Below are 27,591 nucleotides of genomic sequence, written 5' to 3' on the forward strand. Positions count from 1 at the left end.
AAATCCAAAATGTCTTTACATCAGCAATTACGTTTTCATTTGTACCTGTACCTTGCCAAGTAAATGGAACCCTCATCGTGACTGTGATATTTCACTGCATATGCAAAATAAATGATAAGCATTAATACTAATGATCCTTTTGTCTCATACACTTAGACTTTACATCCACTACACAGCCACCTCACTTAATTTTCAAGATGACAACAATGTTGGCACTTGATTTACTTTTAGCAGAATTTGATAATGCTCAATTAGCCTTCTGCTCTGATTAATTTTTGGTGATCATCAGTATTGCCCTCTAATTTACCATGAGTGCTTAAGAGAAAGTAGTAAGGAGTAGGCATACCTTAACAGCTTTTTTCATTCTGCAGCCCCTAGAACATTTGAATCTAAAGGAAAAGGAATCTGTGGATCTCACTCTCTTCTTCCACGCACATCTTGTAGGTATCACAAAATCTCAAGACAACCAAATTAAATGCACACATATTAACAACTGCTTTGGAAACCATCATGGGAGATGGGATCAGTCAGCCTGATGAAGCTGCCTGGTTTGTGCTTAAAATTAGTCATATGGTAAAATCAGTCCTTCTAAATTTAGCGCTCTATGTTGCTCCTACAGGCAGTGGGAGTACTGAGGGAGGTAAGTACTCACAAAGGCTTCTGAAGCAGCTCCTGACCAGCTCATTTATGTGCCCGGACTTAGAAGACTTTAAAGGCTACCTACTTCCATACAGAAAAGAGGAGTAATCACAGACCAAGGCAGAAATCACAACAAACTTTGCATCACACTGATTCTGGTCATCACCAGAACTACTAATTTTCCAACCGCTGCAAATGCCATCTTTCTCAGTAAAGTAGTCATTTAGAAAGCCAGAACAGCACTTTCTTGATCTGAATGCTGTATCCCTGCGTATTTTGTGCTACCATGCAAACTACCATTTTTATTTCATTTTCTTTCCAAAATACGTGATCAGGTACATCTGCCTAATTCTAAGCCAAGTTCTCAGTGCAGGTTTTTTTGCTTTACTGTTTTTTATAAACCACCAGTGATGTAAGAAACAGAATGGCTTAAATGTCACACTTAAGACAGCCTTGTAGAAGTAAGAAATAATCTCTCTTGATCAGTAAACTCACTAAATTAGGTTTGGTATGCCTCAGACATTATTAATATAAAGTAATTTTTAGTGTCACTTCTTTAGCAATTAAAAACAATAGCATGTGTAGGTCCTAGAAAAAGAAAAGAACAGGTTTCACTAATTTTAATGTACATTTTAATCTATTTTCTTTGCTCTAATTAAATATAAGGTATCAAGATGCTGCTTTTATTTACTTATTTTCGTAGTTTTAATGTTAGTTCTCTTCCTTTATACCACTAGTACACTTCTGAAATTTGTACTTAGTAGAAACATAAACATTTTTATTTTGAACACCAGCTTTTGAAATATTCATTATTGACCTGCTGGCTAATTTCAATTCTTTTTATATTGATATAATCTGAAAACTTTTGTTCCTTATAATTAATGTATATATTTGTTATTAGTAATTAAGACCCAATTACTTTTCTTCTTAATGAAGAAGAATTATTTTCATTTATTATAATATTTTAAAAATTCCTCTTACCTAATAACTACTGTATTTTAATAAACATTTTTCTTCAAAAAGCAACTCATCCAGGTATTGATGCTGTCTGCCTGCACAGTCTGGTCCACTAGAGTACACGGTTTGTGATTGTTCAAGCACCAAAACAGATAACCATGTTGATATGAAGTTATCTATGCCATCAGAAATTGCGTCTTGCTATTGCTTAACCAGGTTTCACCCCCTGTACAACTGTGGTCACAATCTGCCTCCTGAAAAAGACAGATACCTACTAAATCCATACTTTTCCTTGTGTATTTAAACATACATCAAGATCAATGTCTGGAGACCTCTCCATCTGCCTGAGATTTCTTGAAGAACTGTCATCAAAAGGCAAGAGAAGCTCTAGGCACTGGAAGTTGAATTCCACTGAGTTCAAGTGGATAAGAAGGTAAATTTCTTTAACAATGAGATTAATTTATCATTGGAACTAGTTACAAAGGATGTGGTGAATTTTGCTGTACTTTACAGCTTTCAGTTAAGTCTTACTGTTTCCAAAAGTATATGATATACTTCAAGAAGTTCATAGAACACAGAATGGTTTGGGTTGGGACGGATCTTTAAAGATCATCAAGTTCCACCCCCCTGCCATGGGCAGAGACATCCTTCTAGTGATCAGGTTTCTCAAAGCTCCATCCAACATGACTTTGAACACTTCCAATGATGGGGTATCCACAGCTTCTCTGGGAAACAGGTTCCAGTGTCTCACAATCCTCAGAGTAAATAATTTCTTTCTTATATCTAATCTTAATCTACCCTCTTTCGGTTTAAAACCATTACCCTTTGTCTTATCACTACAGGTCCTGGTAAAAAGTCTCTCTCCATCTTTCTTATAAGCCTCCTGTAAGCATTGAAAACAAAAATAAGGTCTCTCCAGAGCCCTCTCTTTTCCAGGCTGAACAAGCCCAACACCGTAAGCCTTTCATCACAGGAGAGGTGTTCCAGCCCTCTAACCTTTTTTTCTGGCCATCTTCTGGACCCGCTACAACAGGATCATGTCTTTCTTGTACTGGGGACCCCTGAGCTGAACACAGTACTCCAGGTGGAGCGGTAGAGGGAGAGAATCACCTCCCTTGACCTTTTTATGCATCTCAGGCTATGCTTGGCTTTCTGGGCTGCAAGCGCACATTGCCAGCTCACGTCCAATTGTTCATCTACCAGTATCCCCAACGTCCTTCTCTGCAGGGCTGCTCTTAAACAATACATCACCCAATCTGTACTGCTAGTGGTGATTGCCCTGACCCATGTGCAGAACCTCACACTTGGACTTATTGAACATCATGGGGTTCACATTGGTCCACTCCTGAAGCCTGCCCACTGAATTACCTCCCTTCTCTCAAGCATATCAACCACAACACTCAGCTCAGCAACATCCATAAACTTGCTGAGGGTGCACTCAAACCCACTGTCTATGTTCATTAATAAAGATATTGAACTGTACTGGTCCCAGTACAGACCCTTGAGGGACACCACTTGTTACTGATATTTGGACATAGAGCCATTGACTGCAACTCTTTGGATAGAGCTATCTATCTGGCCAATTCCTTATCCATCCAATAGTCCATCCATCAAAACCATATTTCTGCAATTTATCAACAAGGATGCTGTGTGGGACTGTATCAAAGGCCTTACATAATTCAAGATAGATGATATCAGTCACTCTTCCTTTACCCACCAATGCACTCTCTCCATCGGCAAAGGGCCACCAGATTAGTTAGGCACAATTTGCCCTTTGTGAAGCCATGTTGGTTATCTCTAATGACCTTCCAGTCATCCATATGCCTTAATGTAGCTTCCAGGAGGAACCATTCCATGATCTTACCAGGCACAGAGTTGAGGGTGACTTGTGGGTGGGTAGTTCCCAGGCTTCTCCTTTTTTACCCTTTTTAAAAATGGGTGTAATGTTTCCCTCTGTCCAGTCACTGGGGACTTTACCTGACTGCCATGACTTTCAAATATTATGGAAAGCAGCTTAGTGACTACATCTGCCAGTTCCTTCAGGACCCTGGGATGCATCTCACTGGGTCTCATGAACTCATGTATGTTCAGGTGTCTCAGATGGTCACAAACATTATCTTTTCCTACAAAGGGTAGGACTTCATTCCCTTAGTCCCTGCCTTGAGATTCAGGCACTCAAGAGATGTGAGAAGCATAAATGCTAGTGAAAACTGAGGCAAAAAAGTGTTGAGTACCTCACTTTTCTCCATGTTGGTTGTCACTGGATCCCCTGTCTCTTTAAACAGGGGGGTACAATTACTTTTGTTATCTTTTTCTGACTAACATACTTGTAGAAATCCTTCTTATTATTCTTCACATCCCTTGCCAAATTTATCTCCAGCTGTGCCTTAGCTTTACTGATCCCATCCCTACACCGTTGGGCAGTATCCCTATGTTCTTCCCAAGATGTGTGTCCCTGCTTCCACTGTATATGCATTTCCCTCTTGCCTTTCAGTTTGACCAGGCAGACCTTAACCAGCAATGTTAGTGTCCTGTCTTCCTTGCCTGATTTCTTGCAAAGGGGAATTGAGAGCTCCTGTGCTCCAAGAAAAAGTTCTTTAAATAGCTGCCAGCAATCTTCTGCTCTGTTATTCCTGAAGGCAGTTTCCTGGAGGGTCCCAGCCACTAGTGCCTTAAACAAATGAAAGTGTGTTCTTGTAAGGCTTAAGGTCTTGACTACACTTGTTGCCTGGCCTATATTCCTCAAGATCATGAATTCCACCAGGGCATGATCGCTGCAGCCCAGGCTACCACCAGTCTTGACCTCTCCTTTAAGTTCTTCTGAGTTGGCTAGTCACAGGTCCAGTAAACATAACTCCTCTGGTGGGGCTTTCTGTCACCTGGATTAGGAAGTTACCCTCTATGCACTCCAGGAGTCTCCTAGACTGCTTGCAGCCTGCTGCGGTGCCTTTCCAGACCCAGTGCAAAATCATGGTGTTAAATTCTGTAATATGTCACATAAGAGTTAAAGAAGATTTTCACATTGTTTCTGCCTAAACCCAAAAATATAAGCACCTCTTAACCATATATTCTCAGCTATTCCAGTTTAGTACCTGATATTCAAATTAGTTACACTAATTGTATGTAAACAAGACGGCAAAGATCAGGAGAGGAGAGATACATTCAAGAGATGTTCGATTGCCTGTGTAAAAACAGTCAAAAATAATTACTTGTATAGTCAACAATCCTTCCAGAACTGAGGAAATATATCAACTTTCAGTGACCTTGGCAATATACACCGTGAGTCCAGAAAGTCTTAATATGTCTGCGACAACATCAGCTCCAGCATGAATTAGGTTATTAGCCTCCTTAATTTGTATCATTACCAACAGTTTACAAAGCCAGTATCTTTTAAGACGGTTGATTAAAAAATATTTTTAACAAACATTTTGCAGTTCAATCACAGCAAACCCAACTGCTGTGGTCTTAGCTCACAATTTGTTTTGAAAAATTATGTAACTCGTCACTTCAATGAATTACACCTGAATTAAAGTACTGAATTACTCTACCTGAATGATATACTTCACCTTCAGCATCTTTTTCTACAGGTCCATCAGCATCTCTGTATCTGAAAGCATACATACAACACATTTACCCCCCTGTGCATCCATGTGCCCGTTATGACTCCAGAAACAAAACTCCCTTTCCAACTGGCCTGTGTATGTGTTAGCCCTTTCCTTTGAATTTAGAATAATGCCAAACCAGAGACACTGAGTGCTGAGATGTTTGACTCACTGAAATATAAACATCTCCGCTGGAAATGAGCTAATAGTAAAATAGCATAATCATTAGCTTATTAAGGTTACCCAAATCGTTGTCAGGGAATGTTCTTGCTCCTAAAGGAAATACAGTGTTTACATGTGTATCCCTTGTCAAAAATATATAGTCTCTTGAGAGATAATCTGGTCTCTGAATGAGTAATAATGACTCAAAAAAACCCCAAAAAACCTCTGGGCCTTTAAGCATTTAAGTTAATAACTATCAGTATTCCAATGTAAAAATTTACCACTTTGAAAGCCAGTTTAAAAAGAAGCTCCTTATGTGGCCATGTAAATTTGGGTTTTTGGGGTTTTGTTCCTTTTAATTTCTTTTTCCTTCTAGATTCTGGAGAAAAAGCATTGCCTTTAATAAGTGCTGCAGAGGTTAATAATATATTCAGCTTGAATAAAACAAAAAGCATAGAAACATTTGACACATACAAGGATATCGGAGCACATTAAATGAATGCAAAGAACTGGCAGCTGAAAGGCAACAGTTGCATAATATTACCAGAGTAATGAGAAGTGTGCTACATATTAATAAATATGTGACCTTTTTATCTTGATTATTTAAAAATCATGTTATTTTAAAAATGAATAAACAAACGCCTTGTTTATCCTTACATAAAACCATAGTTTCACTTGACAGACTATGTAGAATGATTTCTGTATTGGTAAAGTGGAATGCTGCCGTACAGGTCATTCTAGCATTTATCACACTGATCTGTTTCTCTCATTGTTTTAGAAAACCGCACATCAGGACAATCATCATTTAAGCTAAAGCCTAAGCTGGAACAAGGGTATGCAAGCATATTCTTTTATATATAATGAAATTTTAAATTCCTAAAAGACAAATGTAATTAAAATTAAAGAAGAAATAAAAGAGGAAAAAAAAGCCGTGCAAGTAGGATTACATTTAAGATTGTTATATACTTTAATGAGACACAGTTTCTTATTTAAAGTTGTAAAGATTTGATTAATGTTTTATTATCCCTATCATTAATAACCATAACTGCAACTTCAGAGGATTCATATCTAAAAAAAAAACAGGCAGTATTTGAAATTGCAAAATAAAAAAAGTGGTCTACAACCTCTCCATTTCACTTCTGTTCTATTATTAATTATTTATCAGACACTCAAGCCTCCGGGCCAATTCAATACAAGTAATTTATAATATAAAATAAGTGTTGACGGTCAGTTAACCTAATATGACCTAAATGACTCAGCTTATTACGAGATAATTTATCAACTTTCCAGCAAGAGCTAAATAGTCCCAGGAACTCACAGCTCAAAACTTTGAGTCCTGCCATGTCTCACAGAGACAAAACCCTGAGCTTTCTAGGAGTCCCACGCACAAAGCGGTGGTGGTGTGAGCCAGCTGCGCCAGACCCAGGGCAGGGGACACCGCCAGGGTGCTCGGTCCCTGCAGGGACTCATGCTCCAGAGGCACAGGGAGAGCAGTGGCACTCAGAAGGGGAGAGCTAAATGCCGAGGGGATTGGGCACTGTAGCCTGATGAGTTACCTGGAGACCTTTTCCCATAAATCTGGCAAATTCTGCTTATCAAAGAGGCTGTACAAACCCTAGCCAAATCCATCAGTAACATGCCATAGGTTTCCTTGTCTCATTTGCCAAACTGAGAGACAAAACCATCTCCCCCTAGTCGCATGTCCGTCTTGCAATAACTACCCTGTAAAGCATCAAAGTTGCTGGTTTTCATAAAGGATATAATTTAGACAGCCACAATGGCAAAGACAACAGGCAGCAGTGTGGTAAATCATTCATCTTTCCAGAGTCTTAAATAGCTATTATAACTAACCTAAACAAACGGATCTCTCCTCCCCCACAGATGTATAAGTTTAGTTAGTCAAATGGGAGAGGGAGGAATGGCCTCCCTTTCCTCATACCAATCATTTGGCAAAATTATTTTTTTTTTTCCTGCAGACCAGTAACCAGATACCTCAACTCAGAGTAAAACCATGAATGAAGAACGGAGGTCTCGGGAAACATCATGCTGTGGTATGTGATGTGTAATAGTTAGGGATAAACAGTCCACATGTATATCATGCTGACAATCTTCTTCCATTCCCCCCCCCACCCCCCACCCCCATTTGTTGTTATTTCTATTGCTACAGCTACTATTTGCATTCCAGTAGCTCCTACTGGCTCCAGCTAAAATCAAGCCTCTATAGCAATAGACCCTCTGTGGACTCAGCTGTTATCCTGTAGCACTTTCAACTATATAGAGGAGATAAACAAAATGTGATAAATGACATATTATTGTTCATGGTCCATAAATGGGCAGCCAAGGCTCTGAAAAATCAAGTGACTTGCTGAAGTGGGCCAAGGAAGTCTGTGGTAGAGACAGCAAGTCACCACAGCTGTCTCGTGTTGCACTCTGTGGTCTGAAGTCCAGGACCATTTTTTTCCTGTTTTTGGCACTTTTACCATATGTTCTCAAGGGCAAAAGCTTCCTTATAGGAGAACTGAGTATCATGCAGAGCACTGATATGGTGTAAAGCCCGAGTATGGTATAAAAAAATACCTGTTTCTGTTAAAGAATCCAATAAAAAGGCAACAGGGTTTAGAATCAAGATATGTTGCCAGTAGCTTAGTAGGCACCACATATTCTTGAAATTAGTGGAGGACTAGAAAAGAAAATATGAAAAATCTGCAATAGTCTGAAGTAGGTATTTTAAACAATTCAGAGCAGTTTGTAGATTACTGTACTGATTTGTTCTCTGTTGGTAGTGGTATAAGCATCAATCCTCTTAATTTCACTGCTAACGAAACTAGCAAAACTGACATACAAGACGTGTACTGCACAAGGAGAAACTTGACTGAGCTATTATCAGGAAGGACACCTTTCCTGACTGAAATAATCGCCTAGCTAATCTACCATCGTAAATCATAGCATATTACTATTTCTTGGTCTTTGTGAGAGGTCATCTTCAAGTAACTGTGGCACTACATCATATGGTGGACTCTTTGCTTTCCTTTTGAACAAGTAGGCACATGTTAACATTTATCTTTTGTTTATACCTTGAGCTTAGCTCCTGTAAGTTGAGTTCATTCTCTTTGGGATGTATTCAAGTGATAGACAATGCATCATTCTTGCACTGATCCATTCACGACTATTGTATTAAGAAAGCATTGTGCACTCTGAATAGGTTAATTGGTCGGTAGCTTAATCTAAGCGGGAAACTGTTGAAGACAATAAGTATTTTTTTAACCAGTGGCATTATACACTGAACTATTTCATTCACTTGTGTATGCATCTCTCTTTCTCTTTTTCATTTCAGAATGCTATTGTATTTTGCTTTTATTTGCATGGGCTTCTGTAAGAATGTTACTATTAACTTATTAGACTGTAAATAGGTTGGACTGCTTGCTAAATGCTGCCTGTTTTCTTTCCACTGAATTCTCTGCATGCAATTTAGAATTCTGTTTCTAATAAGATTATCAAGGAAATAATGAAAAACGGTAGGATTGTTCTGCTAGCAAGTTTCCTTGGTGATTAATGAACTAAATAATAATGTTTCTCTCTATGGTCAAATTCTGCCTCCAGCTGCACCAGTGAGAAGCCAGAAGTAATTCCCTTGATGCCAATCAAGGTATTCTAGATTCACTATGGTAGATTTAGTTACTGTGGTATAAATGGTCAGAGAATTTGACTTCACATGTGTCAATAGTTTAAGGTTTGTTTGTGGTTTGTGGGTCCTTTTTAAAAAAATGGTATACTGTATAGCCTTAAAAATCACACAGCCAAGAACCTTCCTAACAGGAGCAAGGAAGTCTCACTTTAACCATAAAGCACAAAAAGAGAAGAGCAAGCCAAGAGAGATTGACTGTGAGGCAGGCTTACACATGTGAAGAGTGATGAGCGATAATGGTTTCAATCCACCATCCTCACTCTGGGTGTAGGGTTCCTTTCAGACCGACACATGTACACACTGGGTAATGTTTTCCAACATAAAACCTTACAGTTTATACAGAGTCTGGATGGAGCATCTACTGGGCAAGGTGGGAAAAAAATGGGTATTGTACACCATTTGTCTGTAAGACTCAGTAAAACAGTATTTGCTGTCACTGGATAGAAAGAACAGATCTAGAATGAGTTCTGGGTGGCACATTTCAACATAGTAACTCTTCTCTACACAGATAATTAAGTTTATATAATCATGTGCCATCTGCCTGAAGCTCCATTTTCAGGTTATCTATCAGGTAAACCTGCCTAAGCTCCCCCTTGTTCCCCCAAGAAAGCTTAATGAGGAATAAGCTACGATCCATTTGCCCACTCCCCAGGGCTTGTCAGCTTGGAGAGTGGTTTGGTGCTAAGATAGGTGGGTAAGAAAGTAGGTATCTTCTGGTGTCCCAGAAAGAAGGGTGAAAACAAGTAAAGAGACTGAAGTGTTATGGAAGAAATGGTCCTCAAAGACCTCAAAAAGCACCCTGTGCTTTTCTTCAGCATTTTTCCATATTGAAGACAGACATTTCAAAGGTATTTCCACATCATTTTCTTTTAGAGGTAGATAGAAGCAAAAAAAAAAGCATCAGTGAAACTCAACAGTCTTTTTAACCTCCTTCATTCTTTCCATTGCAATTTTGCTTCAGAAATCCAGAGGGTTTGGGGTTTTTTTTCTTTCCTAAGGACAGAAAGGGTACAGGCTACCTCTTCTCTCTAACTCCAGCATAGCTTTGGACAACTAATCATGGAAGATCAAGTTGCAAAAGTCTTTCTACAAGGTGATGGTTTTTTTTTTTTTTCTACACATATCTTTTGTTGCCATGTGTGGAAACTGAGGATTGACAGCATGCTTTTCTTTCTCTTAAGTATATGCTCTCAGTCAAGGACTTGATTAGCACATTTTTGCCAATAAAATGGGCTGTAATTAGCTTTTAATAATCGGTGTGTTTTTGCTATATCAGCATGCGATTTAGACACTTGAGGTATTTTAAAAGCTGTATTCAGGAGCTCAGTACCACCTATTACATTTGGGGCAAATAAAGCTTTTAGAATAATGTTTGGAAAAGCAGCACCCTGTAAATATAAGGTGGTGTTGCACCATATGGAGACTGGCTCTATGACATATGGTTTGAATTAACAAGTTTAAAACTGTTAGGATCAGTTTTTCTTTCACTGAAGGCAAAGAAAAAAAAAAACCCACCAAGATACATACAGTTAAATAAGCTTCAGTAGCAGATACAGACCCAGATTGTGCCAACATGTGCTAATTCAGTTAAAATACTACTTAGGTTATACTAGTTGGTTTTGTTTTTTTTTTTTAAGCAAACAGTATTGCCAGCTGCAAATGTGTTTTATTACTGTTAGTACAAGGACCATCGTCACCAGCACCATGGTTATGATTGTGGTCCTCATTAAAATAAATGATTGGCCCTGGTTTTGTATTAAAGCTATTTGAAAAGACAAGGCTGAATGACAGATGAAAACAAAGGACGGAAGCGGGTCTTCTGATCTCACCTAATTGAATCTTTGTTGGCTGAATTGATCTGAAAAAAGTTCAAAGATCTGGGATCCATATTACACAAACATTGTTTCATTTAATCAAAACACTCTTTGAAGTGCCATGCTTGCAGACCACCTGTAGCTTTGAAATCTGAAGTCATAGGAAAGCTTCCCTGATGGTCCACAGTTATGATATGCCAGAGAAAAACAAAAACAGAAAAGGGAGAAGTCCATGAACATCTATTTTGTATCAAGATTTCTCTTAGGCACCTTTTTACCCATGTCTATGCCGAGTCACCTGGAGCAGCAAGCAAAGCACTCAGCATAAGGGAGTGCATATTTTTTTCATCTGCTTCCTGTCTTGTTCCACAACTTTAATTATTCTTGCATTTAAAGACAGTTTCAAAGACAAAAGAGCTGTGAGGCTATCCTTGGTCTCAAATAAATGTAGCAATACTGTGAGAACTCCCTTTCTCAGGACTCATCTTGCGTCTGAGGAAGTTCAGCTCTGTACTGAAACAAGAAACAACTATGGCATGTATTAAAATAGTGGCAACAGAATAAGGAAGTGAAAAGGAAAGAATCAAAATGAAACATTCAGGGCCAGAATCTCCTCCAGGCATGCAGGTTATTGGCACAAAGGAGCTACAACATAGCATCAATGGTTGCTATCTCATTAGCTTCAAAAAGGTAAAATTTCAGACCTTCGTGTCCAGTGGGTCAGTCTGGATGAGTGTTCTCCAATCCTATTTTCCTAGGAGTTTCTATTTGGAAAACAAACATAGTGTGGACATGGCTGGCATGCTCTGCTTTTCAGCAGTCATCAAGCGTTATGTCTTCCCTTTGGAACATAATCATCCAGTTTAATTTAGAGAAGCTCAGAAGTTGCTAAGGACTGGCAAAACCCAGCACAGGCTCACTAAATTACAAGTGGTGCATTTATAGCCTGCTATCTATAACCCAACCTGTGTTGGAAAAAGCTGAGAACCTGGGCCAATTTTTCTTCTCGATTCAAATCTCAGAGTGGAAAAAAGTAAACACACTGAAAAATTATGTTAGAAGAGATTATGCTTTCTCAGATGCAGTTTACACCTAATGTGCTCGTATTGCAGTTGTGGGAATAAAATCCTGCAGACCTACCTGGAAATTAATAAACCAGTTCTATATTTTTCTGACAATCCCTAATAACATCCAGATTTCCCCCCTTTGTAATCAGTTTCTCAATTCCACACATCTGTTTTCAAAATCTCATGTTCCAGTTAGAAAAAAAAGAGATCTTCTAAATCTGGTTAGGTTATTTAGCTACACACACTGCTATTAAAATTAATCCTCTTCTGGTATAGAATATCCTATCCTAGTGGCTGTACCTTAATATTGTACTGCAGCTCTCAACTACTTAGAAGAAAAGGGACGAAAGCCCAGTGTGTTGGTCTACCTGAGCGATTCACAGCACATGGTTTCCTCGGATGTTCAGAGTCAAGTCTCTTTTTGTATGGAACCTAGGTCTCTCTCTACATGGAACTTCTCAAAACAGGGTGCTGAGGGCAGAACTATTATTTTAGAGTATAATGATCAAATACTAATTCTTTTTTTAATAAGAGAGAATAAAACCATACTACTCTTTGGGTGCCGCTTTAGTGAAAATGCATGGTACAAGTCTGTGTGAATCCAAAATGCTGAGAAACATCAGGGAACAATCCATACCTATGCTAACCATATTGGTAACAGCATGTGGTCCACTGATTGTCTATCACAACAGAGCTATCAATTTTCAGATAAACCACTGACACTTCATCTCATTCTACAAAATACCTCAGAAGAGACTGAAGTCCATAAGGTAGAATATGCGCATGTGCTGTCACACAATTACACACATATTGTATAAACGCAATGTAAAAGAACAGAAAAGTAAAATATATTACTGATTATTTTGTAAGATCATTGGTATATTTGTCTTTCATATTCTTCTTCTAATTGTACTATAAAGCCCAGTATTTAAAATAAGCAAGCGTAATAGTTTTACGTGCCAACACATACTGGGAAACTACAATATGGTGACTCATGCAAATAAGGATTTGCCCTGTGCATCCACCTAAGTTACAGGTGTAAGAAATTCTGGGTTTGCCATTTCAGAAGAAACGTGGCCCTTAATCTCTTGTGCTAGCATGTACACAAGATATGTCTGCATGCAGCGTTTATATATTTGTGTCCTGCATGTCACAGTCAACGTGTGTATGGAGCTGTCGAGCAATGCTAAAAAGTTCATGTACAACAGATTTATTAAATATATAGGGATAATAGCTACCTCTGTATGAGTCTCTCTGCATAAATGTCTAGATAGACAGATAGATGGATAATTTTGGCAAATTAAATCCTCTTCCCTTGCTGATAACACATCTGCCAGCAAGTGTGCTGTGTGACAGACATTTACCCTTCTCTACATCAATACCTGATAGTTAGGCAGAAAAGAGGCAACATCATATTAGCATATCTATTTCCCTCTCTTTCCTCTACAGGTGCTAAATAATTAGTACTGGTTGAATTATTCATTGCAAATAATATTCATTGTGAATTTAGCCTTTTTTTTTATTTTGCTTACAAATAATTCAAGAGGCAATCCTGAATTCTGCAAATATATTCGTTACTCATAAGTATTCAACAAATACTTGGACAAAGCTCTTTTGACCTAGAAAAACACTGGTTCATAAATCAATTTCTTCAGACAATTGTAATGTATGACTGGCCATCCTGACTGGTTTCTCTGTTCTTGTTGGTAGACTTTGAATTTTAAAAAAATATGAAAAGTGCTAACTAGCAAATAATCCACACCTGGAGTAAATTTTCTGGCTCATAACCATTTATGAGACTTTTGAGATTAGCAAACAGAAATTACAGAAAAGCAAGAAATTTGTGAACATGCTAGTGAATCTATTCTTCATTTTGCACTGCCACTATGTAATAGTTTAAGTCTATCCAAGCATATTTGGAGAATAGCAGTATGACTATAGAATCATAGAATCATAGAGTCAATTTGGTTGGAAAAGACCTTTGAGATCATCGAGTCCAACCTTTAACCTAACCCTGCCATCCCACCACTAAACCATGTCCCTAAGCACCTCATCTATCCTTCTTTTAAATACCTCCAGGGATGAGGACTCGACCACCTCCCTGGGCAGCCCATTCCAGAGCCTGACAACCCTTTCGGTGAAGAAGTTTTTCCTAATGTCTAGCCTAAACCTGCCCTGGCGCAGCTTCAAACCATTCCCCCTCGTCCTATCATCTGTTACCAGGGAGAAGAGGCCGACCCCCACCTCACTACAGCCTCCTTTCAGGTAGTTGTAGAGGGCGATCAGGTCTCCCCTCAGCCTCCTCTTCTCCAGACTAAATAACCCCAGTTCCCTCAGCCGCTCCTCATATGACTTGTGTTCCAGACCCCTCACCAGCTTGGTTGCTCTCCTCTGGACATGTTCCAGCAACGCAACATCTTTCTTGTAGTGAGGGGCCCAAAACTGAACACAACATTCAAGGTGCGGCCTCACCAGCACCGAGTACAGGGGCACGATCACTTCCCTAGTCCTGCTGGCCACACTATTCCTGAGACAAGCCATGATGCTGTTCGCCTTCTTGGCCACCTGGGCACACTCCTGGCTCATATTCAGCCGGCTGTCAACCAGTACCCCCAGGTCCTTTTCCACCAGGCAGCTTTCCAGCCACTCTTCCCCAAGCCTGTAGCACTGCATGGGGTTGTTGTGACCAAAGTGCAGGACCCGGCACTTGGCCTTGTTGAACCTCATACAGTTGGCCTCAGCCCATCGATCCAGCCTGTCCAGGTCTCTCTGCAGAGCTCTCCTCCCCTCAAGCAGATCAACACTACCACCCAGTTTGGTGTCGTCTGCAAATTTACTGAGGGCACACTCAATCCCCTCATCCAGGTCATTGATAAAGATATTAAACAAGACTGGCCCTAGAATGGAGCCCTGGGGGCTATCTCTGTATTTGTAGTAATTGAGTCCCAATCTGGAGCGCAGCTGTATAAGAAGCAGTAAATATAATGATAATTTAATAGAAAAGCATAGGTAAAGCTTCATAGTAGACCTGATTACAGCTAACTGGGATGATGATGGCTATTTACAAATGCACGTTCTCTCCAGCATTCTGGATTGGAGCTTCCTATTTACCTTCGAAGTTGAGAATTAAGAATTTCTTCATAAGCAGTATAAGTTTTCCACCAGTGTATGTATGTACAGATATACATGTCACCTATCATTTTAAGCTAGACAGAAATTTCAGAAAATCTGAGCTGAGAGAAACTTAAACAAAATAAATGAAAATGTGCTTATAAGACAACTTTAGAATAGAGGGTACTGTTAACCCACTTACAGGTGAGGTATCCCTAAAGCTTTTATTAAAAAGAAGTTTTTCTCTCATCCAGAGTTCCTAAGCAGATAAAAATCAGGGCTGTATACCAAGGAAGGCCATGCACAATTTCTTCTAATAAAAAAAAATGGAAGAAGTGGATCTTAAAATATCTGCCAGTCACTCAGCACTATATTCATCCAGCACAGGAGGACAAATTACAACAAAGTCTATTGCACTCCAGCTTTTTCTGTCCTTATGCATTTTTTTAAAGGCTTCACACTCTCCCTTACATATGAAAAGAGGAAAATTCTGCTGATTTTTTATCGCTAGAGATGAGGAGAAATTCTGCTCAGCTATGGACATCCTGCAGGTTAACCCCTACTGAGTCTATTTGCTGAGTCTTGAGAAGGTTACTGGAGCAGAAATATCACCTACCCTTCCATACAGAGTGACTACATGGCTTGAAAAAGTTAACATTTCAAGATTACACAATATTGAGTTCTATGTGCAACCTTCCAACTATGTAAATTCCTTGCATTTTATAAAATGGAATATAATCAAGTGGTCTAATGTCAGCCAGCATCCAAAGGTAATTGCTTTTCTGGCAGAAAAATAAAATAATTTTGCAATATTCAGCACAATGTTCTTTATCATTTTCAGCTAGACCAGTTTTATTTTGAAGCCCTGTGTATTTTAATCTGTATTAGAAACATTGCTAAATTATTTTTGCTTTAAAGTAACCTTAAGTTTTAGTGAGGGCTTTGGTCTTTCTGCTGTTGAAAAGCAATAGGGCAACAGAAGCACCACCAATCCTTTGAGCCCACAGACATTGTTATTTACCATATTGAGATATATGTTATTATCTTGAAACACAAACACAGAATTAGCCTCAAATCTCTTTCCAGCTGCAATGAATATTGATACAAATACCCCCACGGGTGATTGAATGTGTTCCAATAAACAAAAGTGTACGAACATGGAAGTACAAATGTGACACTTCAGCCAACTGTCTCATGACAAAGCCAGGTTCAGCATGACAAGACCTGATGATCCATGTAATTCCACTGACTAGGACACCAGTGAGAATGCAACTGGTAAGAAGACAGCACTTGAAAATTCTCCCTGTGAGAGCTTTCCTGTGAGAATAGACAGGAGAGGAAGCCTCCTTTACTATATACAGAAAAAAAAAAAAATTATCCGCATCCAGCATTTACTTGTGGCCACTTGTTTGTCTTGGCACAAATCCTTCACTGTCACTTAAGCTACTAGATACGTGTTGCTATTGTGCTGAAGACGGCTTCATCCTTGATGCCTGTACAAATGAGTTTGCATTATTGCTCATTTTTTAAGAAAGCATGTGAATAGTCAGGCTGCAGTACTGCATTGTGTTTAATTTGATCTGCTTTTGGTTATTGCCAGAATAGTCTGTCCTCTAACCATCTTCTCTTCAGGCCAGGCATTTCCTCTATTTTCCGTATGGTGATAATGAAAATGGGTTGGATCAGCCAGTCTTATTTTGGAGTTTGTTTTCTACAAATTCAGGGAATGAGAATTTAAAATGAGGGAGGCTGTGAAGGTTGGGGGTCCCATTTTCAGCCACATCTGCACTAGTTAAGAAAGAATGTGAAACTGCACCTTTGGGGTTTCGGTGCTTATTGATGTCAAAGTAGACTGCAAGACTTATCAAGAGAAATACCTTTAATTCACTCCAGAAACTCATTTCCAAGGGGTCAATTTCCATAACTTCCAGCTCCCTCCTAGTGTAGGGATACAATTGTCCATAGCGTGACTGGGTTTTGAGCAGAAATTGAGGAACCAGACGTAGGTAACTGCAGGCCTGATGATGCCTTCAGACAAGAGTTGGTAGAATGAGGCTTACACCAGAAGCACAGACGGGCAGCAGCATGGCATTGGTTAATCAAGGCCTCACTTTGCGGCACTGCCATGGGCTGAGACACTGCATGCTGCCAGGCCGAAGGAACTGAACCCAAAGTCCTGTGCCTCTACTTCAAGCCATCTTGATTGCGTTTCTCCTAAAGTAAGGAGCAGCAATGCTGTCTCCAGCCGTGCTTAGGCTGTGTTAAGCTTAAGCTTAAGGACTGCCCAGCTTGTAATTGGAGCTCATTCCTATTTATTCAGCATAGTTTTTTTCTTTCCAGTTCTTTTATCTCACCAGGTCCCATCAAATGTTCAACCTCAGATGACACATTTTGCGACTAGTCTCAGAAACCTGGAACACTTCTTTTTTTAAACCTCCAAAATTTTCTGCCTTAAAAGATTGTTTTACTTTTGACTAGTTAATTACTGGGAAGCTGGAGGCAAGACTTATGTTTATTGCAGTGAGACAGGTTTTTGAATACAATTTCTGTTGCGCTGAGGCCAGAATTTCTTTTTTTTATCCTTCCCTTGTGATTGTTTTACACTATGAAGCTGTGTGTAGTCTTGTTCTTATTTACAGAGGCTCAGCAATATTACATATTTCTGACCACACAATATACTGTTGTACTCAGTGCTGTCCTCTGTGAGGGGACTTGAAGGCTGATACTCCTGCAGTCGTGTCATTTATACTAGTCAGAGCTCTGATTTAACTTATCCCAAGGCACGCCATCTGCGAAGCAGAGATGAAATTCTATGGCACAATAGAGCAATTTACTCTCCCTACAAATTTCATGTGTATTTCTAATCTTTTATATGTATTTTTAAGTGCTTTTCCTTTTCCCTCGGAAAATGGCAATAGTAAAATATCTTCTTCATGTGAGGGATTTCATATTGTGTATTTCTCTATGTCCCTGGGTATTTTATCAAGTTATTTTCTTTTTCCATATTGTCCTAATGAGCAAAATCCTGTTCTTTATAAGCAAAATAAAAGGAAAAAATATGTTTGCTTCTACCATTAGCTTTAAATATTCACCACCAGAGATAACAATTGTATACCAAGCCTGGTAGTTGAGGTTTAATCTAAAGTGGTTTTTATTTGTACTTGTGATGGCAACTTTGCTGCTGTCCTGGAACACAGGCATCCTAACAACTTGCTTTGGAATTATCATTCACAAACGCATATATGCATTGTCTGCATTATATTAACAAGTAGCCAGTTCATTATAATTGAAGATTGTCTAAATCCACTAAGTTCTATTGAGGGTTTAGAGTGAGCTGCCTTGCTCTTGTCCATGTCAACCTTAGAACTTTTGGCAAAAGCAAGTAAGAACCAGATGGGAATTTCTGGGATCATGACCAGAGTGCTGGAGATTAATAGTGGTCTTTTTTTTTTCATATATATTACAGATGATTCCTCCTAATGTTGATAAATCCAGACTGTAACCTAGTTGAGAATCCAGCTTTCATAATTTTTTGACTATGAAGACAGCCAATGGGCAAAATAAAGTTCTTCCTGTGTTCTAGTCCTGAGCCGGTAGCCTATTCTCTACATGGAAGAGCTTTTAGTTGTACGTGTGAAAGACAATATGACTATAATTTGTCTTCTGCTTTAATGATATGTTTATATCATATAGTCAGTTAATAACTTCATGGCTGAATCACTGCTCAATTGTCCACTATGTTTTTCTTTAATTTTTTTTTACTATCCCTTACACTGATTCTACCTAGATAAAAAATTACAAGGAAATATCCATCTAGTTATTCTACAGAATGGACAGACCCAGGCCAATACCTTTATATTGCTACCAAAAGCCTGCTGAAAATAGATCCGGTTATGTATTTTAGAGATCTTAAAAAGTGGATATCCTATTTGGACTCAGTTAATTGAATTCATTAAATTCATATATAAATTGTGAGAGTGACACATCTCTAAAGCTTCCCACATGTCTAAAGTGCTCAATCGTTTGTATACCTGAGAAATAATGAAAAAAATTAATAGAAGTGGGAAAAAAATGGATGGTTTATTTGGGGAGACACAGATATTATGGGCCGTTTATGACAAGAAATAAATGTTTACAAATGTTTGCAAAATAATCTCAGCTTAAATTACTTTTCTACTCACCTGAATAATTTGAAACATCTCCAGGATCTTGGCTGCTGCCACTGAAAATGCAAACATAGTAGATTTTAAAATATACAGTGCGGTCTACTTACTGATTTTTATTTGTGATCTCAAGTCCTTTTAAGTAAACATGGAAATTATTCTTCAGTGGAAAGCAATGACTGAGTATTCTGTATTTCACACAGAACTACTAGAGACTCCATACATAGACTGCAGCAGTGCAGTTATACAATGAGCTTACCAGACTCTTAACACACATCGTATGTGTGCTTTATTACACAATGAAAATATAGACATGAAAGCCAAGGCAGCAACTCATCATGTATTATTACATAGTATGCATTGTCATATGTACAGATAAGTTTAATAAATATTATAGGCATATAAAACCACAAATGCTAGCAAAACCAGCTGCCAATACCCAGATCCTGAAAAAGTCACCTACACTCTTACTGTGGTTCCTTGTAAAAATGGTTAAATAAATATTTGATTTTATCAAAAAGGGAAAATGAAGTAAAATTATCAAGTAAAATAAAAAAAAAATGCTGATTCCTTTACACAGATAGGAGCTGAAAACCATCTCTTACAATAAGAAGCCAAACAGCTCAACCTACTCAATTTATCAAAAAGGCAGATAAGCAAGAATTTGAACACTTTGTATAGAAAGGCAGAAACAATATTGGGGCAGGTGAGGGGCTTTTCAATCTAACTAACAGAGATATTAAAAGATATATTACCAGGAAGATGATATTAGCTTCAGCATTGAAATAAGACTCAGTATCCTAGTGGAAAAGGTAATTAAACACTGGAATGGCTTAGTAAGTGTAAGCAGTATCTCCATTGCCTGGAATCTTTCAGATGACATCCTTCAAAATGCTGGTGTTGAGTAATGTTTCTACAAGAAAAGCTGCCTGGGTTTTCTGATGACATGGCTGTGGTTTTACCCTCTCACCTTTGGTACCTGTCAACAGATACCTATGAAACTCTTCCATCATTTGCTTCCTTTACAGAAGATCAGGAAGCCTTGCACTGTCACCAGGACATTTTCAACTTTAAATTAGGACATAAACTACAATGAAATCTCATGTTGGTAAGCACAGTCATCTCTAAAAGCCTGGAAGGACTAATCAATTGACCAGATATATTCCCATGCTTAGGTGATTGCTAGACTTGCTGTAAAGACAGAATTTCTCTACAAATGCACATTAGCTGAATTTTTAGGGTGTTTTATTACTCTCTGCAGCACACAAGATAGAATTCCCAGGGAAATCAGATTGTTATGGGGTTTAGGATTTTAAACATATGTGTCTACATGTAAGCTAGTAGTTTCCACTATACTCAAGTATAGTTCCAACCCAGAACGGTTCAGGAAGGCCAGGATGTAGCTGAGCTGACCAAACATGGGTAGCTGCCTCCTTCAGAGTGAACTGAATAGCTCCTTGGACACCTTCAACTGGATGGACTAAATCCACATTGCTGTGGAACCTTTTGTACTTAGCTCACATGGAGACAACAGCATTTAAATGTCAAGAGCCTGGTGGCATTGGGATAACCCTGGTATCACCTGTTCTCTGCTGGAGACATGAAATGGTTCAGGATTTCAGCGAAACCCAAGCTGTTGAACTCAGTGAAAGGACAGCTACAGCTCTGTGAAATTTAGTGGTGTGTGATACATAAGAGAGAGGACTAAATGAACTCTTCCAGCTTTAAGTGTTATTGTAGTTGTTCAACCCTGAAATGCAGGTTGGTGACATTCTTTTTATCAAAGGATACTGCTGCCTTGAAAAGAAAATAGAATCAAAATTCACAAATTGTTTCTTTTTACATTTTTTTATTTAGAGATGCTGGCATTACGGTCCTTCCCAGGACATGGTTAGACATGGTGATTTCCTCTTCTAGAAACATAAAGTTCCTCTTCAGTGTAAATTTCTCTACAAGATTTATCAGCCCTAAAGCTTAGAATCAGTTTATTCTTTGGACAAGCTGTCCTAAATGGTGCTTGTTGAATATGTGCCCCCAGAAATTAACTGTCAAAGACAACCCCAGGGAGAACAAATGCTTCCAAAAATACTTAATAATACTTACTATCTATATAAATTTTGATGTTTTCAGAGCACAGCCCAAACACTCACAGTTAACATTAATTATATTACCACTTGTAAAGTGGCACCATTTCAGGGTGAAAAAGCTCATACAACTGACCTTCCATGAAACTCTGAAGCATGGGATTTGCAAAGCTGTGATGGAGGTGGTTTTTTTTGGTTCCCCAGATAACATAGCCATGGTCACAAAATCAGTACATGAGCCAGTCCTTAACTTAAGTGTTTCTGTAAGGGCTGTTAGCTCAGTTGGCACCACATCGTCTTAAACGCATGAAGAGTCTGACCAAAAGCTTCTGAACGCGCACATGTGCACTCATCTTGCCAGAATTTCACCCAGAGCCTTGAGTGTTTCCCACTAAATACTGTGCTCTTTTCACCTGACCCACCTGCTGAATAGATATATAAATAGTTCAAAGATATATATTTCATCAGTGTTGAATTACATGAAAAACAAGAAATAATGACTGAATGTCTTTAAAAGGAAGGGAAATAGTAATGAAGTAGAAAAGAGAAAAAAAAAAAAAGGGATAATGAGATGAGAGAAAGGAATAATAAGAATGAAAGAAAAGGAAAGGGAGACCATGGCACTATATCTCTGGATGGCTAATCAAGTGAAATTTTATTTGATATAAAATCAGTATTAGGTCATCTTCAGGCACAAGGTATGTAACACAATGACAGGCAACAACTGCTGACACTCTTGGCCAGTAATTTCAATTACATGTAAAATTTGACCAATGCAGAGTTAGGAGTCTTCTTTTTTTTGGGGTTTTTTTTTTTTTTCCTAAAGTTATTTGCTTTGCTAAGTATCCTTAGTTAGAGGAGAAGAGGGGAAGCAAATAAATCACTGAGGTCAAATTACTTTTTAGTACTAAAAGTGGAATGAAGTCTGGAGGATGAGTGAGAGGTTTGTTGTGACCTCAATCTCAAACATTCAGATGTTAGTGCAGGCCTCTTGATCTCAATGAACCAAGGAGGGAATTTAAATATAAAAGTTTTATTGCAGAGTTCTTGCAATATTGTCTCTGTCCTTGCTGAGACAAAGCTTATAAAAAAGATTCAATTGAACATTGTTTAAAAATTGGATCTGAAAAATCTTCTGAGGTTTGGATTTTGTTTCAGGTAAAAGTTTGTGTGAATAATAACACAAAATTGTTTCAGGTAGATCTGTGCCTTCCCTGCTGTCTTTGTCTCAATGTGCTCCTGAATTGCTGATTTTTTTTAATAAGTTTGCTCTTGGTGGTTGCTGAGCAAAAGACGTACACTAACAAGGAAGATGGTGACACCATCTGTACAGACAGAGCTATCAAACACACACGTTGAACAAACAGGAAAGTTATCTGTGTCATTTGCAGCCATGATAGGACTACTTGTTACAAAAGCAGGTAGAGCAGTTTCAAACAGAAGTGCAGTTTCAGAGTTACCACCGTCCCTTTTATTTCTGTAGGGGGTTCATTCAAAAAGACACACTCTGCAGGACCAAGTAGAAAAAGCTTCGATTAGGGCTGTACAGTATGTGACTAAAGGATTTGTTAACCTTACTGCTTCAAAGCACACTTGAAAATAAGATTTAAATGGGCTCTTTCTTTTGTGGTTCTGTAGTGATAAACGAGTTCTCCATGCACCAGTGCTCATGATTACTACTTCTCCAACGTTGTGACTCTGGATGAACGCTAGATCAGTCTAAGTAATGTCCAGCACATTTCATCCATACTAAATAATGTATGTCATGGCAGGCCTCTCCATTTTGCTTAGGAAAGAGCTGCAAGTCTAGTCATAGCTTTCCCGGGGTTATATCATCAATCTTCAGGTGCTCCACAGAACTTGCGAGCTTTTTCCAGTAAAGAAAGCAAGGGAAGGGGAAGCCCAATGGGTAATCAGTGGGGTTTTGTTGGGGGGTTTTGTGTGTTGTTTTTTTTTTTCTAAAAAAAAAAAAGACGTATTTAAAATTAAAGATTGGTTTGCTTTAAGGTTCACTCATAAGCTGTGTTTTAAAACCCTTATGCTTGATTCTCTGGAAGAAGCTTACTTGTTAATGATCAGTTTATGAATTAGTGGAATAATTCATGACATGCCCTTAGGATCAATACCTTTAAATGTGCCTGTGGGTAACATCACTCACATGATTCATCCCAATATAGGAAGTATAACTGTTCAAATACTTAAAGTTATTCACAGAGGTAACTGCTTACCAGACCCCTTACCATTCATATGAAAGTGAAATACCCATTTTGCCACTGAACCCCACTGAATACATTATATTTAGGGTTCTTCTGACTCTGGCAACAGTGCATCATTAGCAGTGTTAGGTGCAGTTATTCCTCAATATCTCTCTCTCTCTCTCTGTATTAGAAAGGCCTCCAAAATGTTATTCTTCCTCAAGAGTAGATACATTCCACAAAGAGTACCAGGACACCTCTCTCCTTCAAGGTTTACATGAGCTATCACTTTCACGTCTTGTCTATAACTGATAGCTCTTAGTCCTGGTGACTTATTGCTTGATTCAGGACTTTGAACTCCCATGGCTTCTTTTTCCTCTTCAAGAGCTGATTTGTCCTCCAAGTCTAATAATTTAGAGCCTAAAAATTTAAAGCCTTTCTGCTTCTGCTTGTTAATGCTGCTGTTTTATCTATACTCCTTGGATAGCTTCGTTTAGTCAGTCTGTCTGTCTGTCTATCTGGCTGTCTACTTATCCTATTCTGTTTTTTTCTACAGATGAAGCATTGTTCATGGCTATGCACATTTTAAGCCCTAGCACAGCTCTGTCAGTAGTCTTCCCAGGAAAAGAAACTTTAATTCTGTAGCAAACAATGTTCAAAGTAAGCTGTGAAATAGAAAATGACGAGTAATGGTGGAGTTAAGATAATAATGGTTGGGAAATGAATGAGAGTCTACCTAGACTATAATAGCCTACGTAGTTTTACAAAAGCTACAGCCTATAAGAAAGGGGATCAGAATTTCTGGAGATGTAATTTAGGTGAATTAGGCTCAAGCACACTGAATTTTTACCTGGTCTTAGTCAAGACACATGAGAAAAAAAGAGTAGATACAGCCAGGGAAGAAGATATATGTCCTCAGAGCACATTCCATCTCCCTGTCAGGAGAGAGGAGTTGGGAAGAGAGTTTGAAAACCTTTACAAAGGTACTACTAAGGCCCATAGCTCTGGATGATTTGTGATTTTGTCCTTCTGGGCTTGGAAAGCTGAAACAAATACCTTGTGCTGGGTTTTGCATGTGTGTGTGTTTTTTTAAGACACTATTTCAGCACTGCTGCAAATCTACATTGTCCCAGAGGAAGCTGTGACAGGTACCAAAACTGGAAGTGTCCTGATGTAACTAATGCTGCTGGTAAACAGAAGCCTGGAAAGGAAAATAGACACACTAAGAGGAGACCTGGTTTTGCCAGGTTGCAGTATACGTAGCATCTCACTTGAGGAAAGAACCAGAGCCTTCTGGCAGCTGCCTCAGGCATCAAACCATTCTGTTCAGCAAATTGGAGAACTGTTGGTATTCCCCATTTCCCTCAGACCTCCACTTTCATTCTCTGGGGTAGCATTGTATGGCAATATGATATATAAACTTTCTCAGATTTTAATATATAGTGCGATAGTTTGTCCCTCACACTAAATCAGTTATGCCAACCAAAGAATAGCAAACATGCTCGCCAACTCCTCAGCAGGCAGCAAAATCCATGTTTTGATTCAGTTTGGGTTTCAGTGATCTTTGCTCCCACCTGGTGTCTCTAATTGACAGCTTCTTTGCAGAAGATGGAGACAGCAATATGATTCCAGGCTTTAGCTTTAAATTATATTTTTAAAACCTCACAAAGTTACAGTGGAGTGATTCACTCTGAAGGGAACTCTGATAAACCCTCTCAGCAGAAATGAGGGAAAGCACCACGATGGAAATAGCACCAGTTTTAATGGTGATGCAAAGAGGAGGAACACTCACAGGGGACTGGCACACAGCCACTGCTGGGGCAGAGCGCAGCAGGCTTGCCCATCCTCCGCACAACCTGTATTTAAAACACAGGCAAGTGAGAAATAGTGGCTTTGACTGGAAGTGTGAGAGTGTTATGCCATCAGTAGGTGCAGTGCAACCCTGCAGCTTGGGTTTCAACACAGGTGTTAGTGTCAGCAGGACAAGGCTTAGGTCTCTTACGTTCTCCATTTTGTCCCTCAGAAATCCCTAGCAGGACAACTTTCCTGTCAAAGCTGCAAAGCTCTGGAGCTAAGCAGTGGGAGCAGGTCCAGGTCAAGCTAGATGAATTCTCCATATAGAGTAGCACTCTCTTCTCTTTTTCTGGTGTACAACTGGCTGAAGGAATCCACAAAGTGCTACACCAATCTTCATCCCCATCAGGACTCCGAAGACTTTGTTTCTTAGGAAGATATTACCTGTATTTGGAAGATATTATTATATTTGGTTCTTACGTAAGTTCTGACTGAATAAAGAGGAAATCACATTAGCAAAATAATCTAAAAGGAGGGTGCTTTGTATGTGTAGGAGCAGGGGGATCCCAGGTCACTTATGGACAGAGAGGATGGGGCAGGCATCCTGGGTCACTCACATGGAGATACCCTGGGGCGCTTCTCAGTAATTGAAAGAACGATGTAAAAGAAATAAAATAGAAGCTGGAGGCCAAGCCTTAAACCAGCAACAGCTAAGCATGTTTCTGTTCTCCAGTGTTTCATCCAACGCTAAAAACACCTGTTTTTATTCTCCATTCAGTACAACATTGCAGAGCAAAAGGATTGAGAATTCGGCTGTTCATGTCAGGAAAGTTTGGGTAAAAAATAGCTCAGAAGCCCCTGTTTCAAGCTTGAATGTATATTCCTTTAAAACAACAAGTCCCCAGTCCCAAAGAAGCATTTTAAATGAGGCTCTTGCTTTCCTAGTAAATAGATTTGGTTTAATTTTCTCTCTCCTACTGAACTCTTTTAGATTAGATTGTTAAAGAACAGAGGCCCCATCTTACCTATGTAAACATTAAAGACCACTTACACTTTGCATAAAATAAGGATTGCTGGAGCCTCCTATTCACAAAGTTTTCCCTCCTTGCCCTGCCTTGCTCCCATTGATACCAAAACAGCCACACTTTATGTATGGGTTTTATGAAGCATTTGGGGAGACTTCAAAATGAAATTCCTACTAAAAATATAAATTATTATTATTGAAAAAATATGTTGGCCCACTGTGCCATGTAACATTCTCAGGAGCAGCATTCTTTCAAACTGGGATTTGAAAAACAGCACAGAATTTAGCTTGAATCAAATGGCATTATGTATTTAGTCGTTTATCAAAGACACTTGGTAGAAGTTGGGGAAAACATTAGTTAATCTTATTCACGTGGGAGTTCCTGGTTATGTAGCAATACTCTTCTTTCCCATTTCTTAGTTGTCCTTCCTTCTCAAAGGCCTGTAATGCTTCAGCCTCCTACAGAGCTTGAAGAAAGACCTTTCTTGCTGCTACAGTATGTGAACCAGCCAACAGAGGCTGCTTAAAGTTAGTGTAGGATATTCCAGGCACAGCAAGGAGCACCCAGGAAAAGTGAATAGCATCCACAGCATGAAACATCTGCCTCACTGGGTCTGAATTTAGCTCCCCTCTGAGACAGCAATACCTTGGCCTGTTAATTCAGCTGTTAAGTGATTTTGGTTGGGCTTTGGAAAAGTAATTTTCCACTTAAAAACAACAACAACAAGGGTCAAAATGTCAGGTATATGTGGTGTACGTGAAAGGTTACAATTTGCCACCTTGCAAAAGGAAATTCTCTGTTGATGAACTATCTGATGGCAGTGTAGGCTGTTCATTATTAGGATAGCCTGAGATGCCTAGCACAGCTCCCACAGGGTCCATGGGACTTTTTACTTTGATAGGGAGACAAGTTAGAGCACAGAATCGTAGAATCATAGACTTGTTTAGGTTGGAAAAGACCTTTAAGATCATTAAGTCCAACCATTAACCTAACACTACCAAGTCCACATCTGAACCATGTCCACATCTTTATGTCCTTTAAATACCACCAAAAATGGGGACTCAACCATGTCCCTGGGCAGCCTGGTCCAGTGCTTGACAACCCCTTCTGGGAAGACATTTTTCCTAATATCCAATCTAAACCTGCCGTGGTGCAACTTGAGGCCATTTCCTCTCATCCTATCGCCCATTACCAGGGAGAAGAGGCCGACCCCCACCTCCCTACAGCCTCCTGTCAGGCAGTTGTAGAGGGCGATCAGGTCTCCCCTCAGCCTCCTCTTCTCCAGGCTGAACA

The sequence above is a fragment of the Egretta garzetta genome, unplaced genomic scaffold, assembly GCF_000687185.1.
Source record: "Egretta garzetta isolate BGI_Z169 unplaced genomic scaffold, ASM68718v1 scaffold5, whole genome shotgun sequence".
Taxonomy (NCBI): domain Eukaryota; kingdom Metazoa; phylum Chordata; class Aves; order Pelecaniformes; family Ardeidae; genus Egretta; species Egretta garzetta.